This window comes from Ornithorhynchus anatinus, chromosome 7 (genome assembly GCF_004115215.2).
Source record: "Ornithorhynchus anatinus isolate Pmale09 chromosome 7, mOrnAna1.pri.v4, whole genome shotgun sequence".
Classification (NCBI taxonomy): Eukaryota; Metazoa; Chordata; class Mammalia; order Monotremata; family Ornithorhynchidae; genus Ornithorhynchus; species Ornithorhynchus anatinus.
Genome location: NC_041734.1, coordinates 33804753 through 33809009, shown reverse-complemented (window position 1 = coordinate 33809009; position 4257 = coordinate 33804753). Strand labels below are relative to the sequence as shown.

Sequence of the window (4257 nt, the reverse complement as noted above, 5' to 3'; positions counted from 1 at the left end):
CCATCTGCGATCATTCCGATAATGTATCCATAGGTTTTCTTGGTAAAAATATGGAAGTGGTTTACAATTCATTCATTCATTCATTCAATAGTATTTATTGAGCGCTTACTATGTGCAGAGCACTGTACTAAGCGCTTGGGATGAACAAGTCGGCAACAGATAGAGACAGTCCCTGCCGTTTGACGGGCTTACAGTCTAATCGGGGGAGACGGACAGACAAGAACAATGGCACTAAACAGCGTCAAGGGGAAGAACATCTCGTAAAAACAATGGCAACTAAATAGAATCAAGGCGATGTACAATTCATTAACAAAATAAATAGGGTAACGAAAATATATACAGTTGAGCGGACGGGTACAGTGCTGTGGGGATGGGAAGGGAGAGGTGGAGGAGCAGAGGGAAAAGGGGAAAATGAGGCTTTAGCTGCGGAGAGGTAAAGGGGGGATGGCAGAGGGAGTAGAGGGGGAAGAGGAGCTCAGTCTGGGAAGGCCTCTTGGAGGAGGTGATTTTTAAGTAAGGTTTTGAAGAGGGAAAGAGAATCAGTTTGGCGGAGGTGAGGAGGGAGGGCGTTCCAGGACCGTGGGAGGACGTGACCCAGGGGTCGACGGCGGGATAGGCGAGACCGAGGGACGGCGAGGAGGTGGGCGGCAGAGGAGCGGAGCATGCGGGGTGGGCAGTAGAAAGAGAGAAGGGAGGAGAGGTAGGAAGGGGCAAGGTGATGGAGAGCCTTGAAGCCTAGAGTGAGGAGTTTTTGTTTGGAGCGGAGGTCGATAGGCAACCACTGGAGTTGTTTAAGAAGGGGAGTGACATGCCCAGATCGTTTCTGCAGGAAGATGAGCCGGGCAGCGGAGTGAAGAATAGACCGGAGCGGGGCGAGAGAGGAGGAAGGGAGGTCAGAGAGAAGGCTGACACAGTAGTCTAGCCGGGATATAACGAGAGCCCGTAATAGTAAGGTAGCCGTTTGGGTGGAGAGGAAAGGGCGGATCTTGGCGATATTGTAGAGGTGAAACCGGCAGGTCTTGGTAACGGATAGGATGTGTGGGGTGAACGAGAGGGACGAGTCAAGGATGACACCGAGATTGCGGGCCTGCGGGACGGGAAGGATTGGTCGTGCCATCCACGGTGATGGAGAAGTCTGGGAGCGGACCGGGCTTGGGAGGGAAGATGAGGAGCTCAGTCTTGCTCATGTTGAGTTTTAGGTGGCGGGCCGACATCCAGGTGGAGACGTCCCGGAGGCGGGAGGAGATGCGAGCCTGAAGGGAGGGGGAGAGGACAGGGGCGGAGATGTAGATCTGCGTGTCATCTGCGTAGAGATGGTAGTCAAAGCCGTGAGAGCGGATGAGTTCACCGAGGGAGTGAGTGTAAATGGAGAACAGAAGAGGGCCAAGAACTGACCCTTGAGGAACTCCAACAGTTAAAGGATGGGAGGGGGAGGAGGCTCCAGCGTAGGAGACCGAGAATGATCGGCCAGAGAGGTAAGAGGAGAACCAGGAGAGGACAGAGTCCGTGAAGCCAAGGTGAGATAAGGTATGGAGGAGGAGGGGATGGTCGACAGTGTCAAAGGCAGCAGAGAGGTCAAGGAGGATCAGAATGGAGTAGGAGCCATTGGATTTGGCAAGAAGGAGGTCATGGGTGACCTTAGAGAGAGCAGTCTCGGTAGAGTGGAGGGGACGGAAGCCAGATTGGAGGGTGTCCAGGAGAGAATGGGAGTTAAGGAATTCTAGGCATCGATTGTAGACGACTCGTTCTAAGATTTTGGAAAGGAAGGGTAGTAGGGAGATAGGACGATAACTGGAGGGGGAAGTGGGGTCAAGAGCAGGTTTTTTTAGGATGGGGGAGACGTGGGCGTGTTTGAAGGCAGAGGGGAAGGAGCCCTTGGAGATTGAGTGGTTAAAAATAGAAGTTAAGGAAGGGAGGAGGGCAGGGGCGATGGTTTTAAGAAGGTGAGAGGGAATGGGGTCCGAGGCGCAGGTGGAGGGGGTGGCACTTGCGAGGAGGGAGGAGATCTCCTCTGAGGATACTGCAGGGAAGGATGGGAAAGTAGGGGAGGGGGTTGTTGGGGGGAGGGGAGAGGCGGAGGGGTGACTTTGGGGAGCTCAGACCTGATCGTGTTGATTTTCGTGAGGAAATAGGTGGCCAGATCATTAGGGGTGAGAGATGGGGGAGGGGGAGGAACCGGGGGCCTAAGGAGAGAGTTAAAGGTCCGGAACAATCGGCGGGGGTGACGGGCATGGGTGTCGATGAGGGAGGAGAAGAAGCTTTGCCTGGCGGAGGAGAGGGCAGAGTTAAGGCAGGAAAGGATAAATTTGAAGTGTGTGAGGTCGGCTTGGTGCTTGGACTTTCACCAGCGGCGCTCAGCAGCTCGAGCATAGGAGCGTAGGAGGCGGACGGAGGAGGTGATCCAGGGCTGTGGGTTAGTGGCGCGAGAGCGGCGGAGGGAAAGGGGGGCGAGAGAGTCGAGATGAGTAGAGAGGGTGGAGTTGAGAGCGGAGACCTGATCGTCGAGAGTGGGAAGAGAGGACAGGGCGGCAAGGTGAGGCGAGATGCTATTGGAAAGACGGATGGGATCGAGAGAGCGGAGGTCTCTGTGGGGCAGTAGCGAAGATTTGCAGGGGGAGGGAGTGTGAGAGATGAGGCAGGTGAGAAGGTTATGGTCCGAGAGAGGGATTTCAGAGTCGGTGAGTGAGGAGATAGTGCAGCGGTAGGAGATGACGAGATCGAGGGTGTGACCGAGTCGGTGAGTGGGCGCGGTATGGTGGAGGAGGAGGTCGGCAGAGTCGAGGAGGGATAGCAGGCGGGTTGCCTCCTTCCATGCAGTAAACTTGAGTCTCCACCCTCAACTCTCTCCCACGCAGCTGCTGCCCAGCACAGGTGAGTTTTGATTTATAGCAGATTGCCTTCCCCTCACTAGCCACTATCCAAGCTAGGAATAGAATGAGTAGACCTCTGCTTGACTCTCCCTCCCATAGCTGAGACTGGTAAAGTACTGGAAACTCTCCAGGTGCCATCCTGAAGGGACAGCAGAGTCTACTCCATATTAATCCTCCTCGACCTCTTAGCTGCCTTCGACACTATGGACCATCCTCTTCTTCTGGAAACATAATCCAATCTTGTCTTCACTGACACTACCCTCTTCAGGTTCTCCTCCTATCTCTATGGCTGCTACGTCTTGGTCTCTTTTATGGGCTCCTCCTCTGCCTTCTAACTCCTAACTGTGGAAGTCCCTCAAGGCTAAATTCTGGGTCTCCTTCTATTCTCTGTCTACACCCACTCCCTTGGAGAACTCATTCACTGCAATGGATTCAACTAACATCTCTAAGCAGATGACTCCAAAATCTACATTTCCAGTCTTGATCTTTCTCCTCTGCAGAATATAACTCCTCAAAATTAGCATGTACAAAACAGAACCCCTTATTTTCCCACACAAACCCACTTCTCTCCCTGACTTTGTCATCAATGTAGACACCACCACCAACCCCTCATTTCACAAACCCATATCCTTGGTATTATCATTGACTCATCTCTCCATTTAACCCAAATAGTCATTCTGTCCCCAAATTCTGTCAGTTCTATGTGTGCAATATTGCTAAAATCTGTCCTTTCCATCCAAATTGCTACCATGTTAATCCAAACACTCATCTTATCCCGCTTTGATTACTGCATCAGCATCCTTGCCTCCTGTCTCTCCCTACTCCAGTCCATATTTCACTCTGCTGCCCAGATCATTTTTCTAATAAAATTTTCATCTCATTCTTCCCCATTCCTCACAAACCTCCAGTGGTTGCCCATCCACCTCTGCATCATACAGAAACTCCTTACCATATGCTTTAAAGCACTCAGTCACCTGCTACCTTACCTTGCTCTCCACCTATTACAACTGAGCCCTCACACATCTCTCCTCTAATGCCAAAATACTCACTGTACCTCAATCTTGCCTAACTCCCCAGTGCCCGCTTGCCCATGTCCTGCCTCTGGTCTGAAGCTCTATCCCCTTTCCTGTCTGACAGACCATCACTTTCCCCACCTTCAAACCCTTATTTAAATCACATCTCCACCAACAGGCCTTCCCCCCATTTCCCCTTTCTCTTTTCTTTCTACATCACCCTTGTACTTGGATTTATACCTGTTATTTACCCCATCCTCAGCCCCACAGCAATCATGTACAGATCAAAAATTTAACTTGTCTCTCTCCCCTTCTAGAATGTGAGTTCCTTGTGGGTGGGGAATATGTCTACCAACTCTGGTATACTATATTCC

At 51.8% G+C, this 4257-nt stretch overlaps 1 non-coding gene across 1 annotated transcript; it reads right to left on the bottom strand.

Annotated features, from left to right (window-relative positions):
• Positions 1-2881: 2881 nt before the first annotated feature.
• LOC114813568 lies at positions 2882-3019 on the bottom strand. Its single transcript, XR_003761285.1, has one exon. It is a non-coding gene; the product is annotated as a small nucleolar RNA SNORA7 (small nucleolar RNA).
• Positions 3020-4257: the final 1238 nt, after the last annotated feature.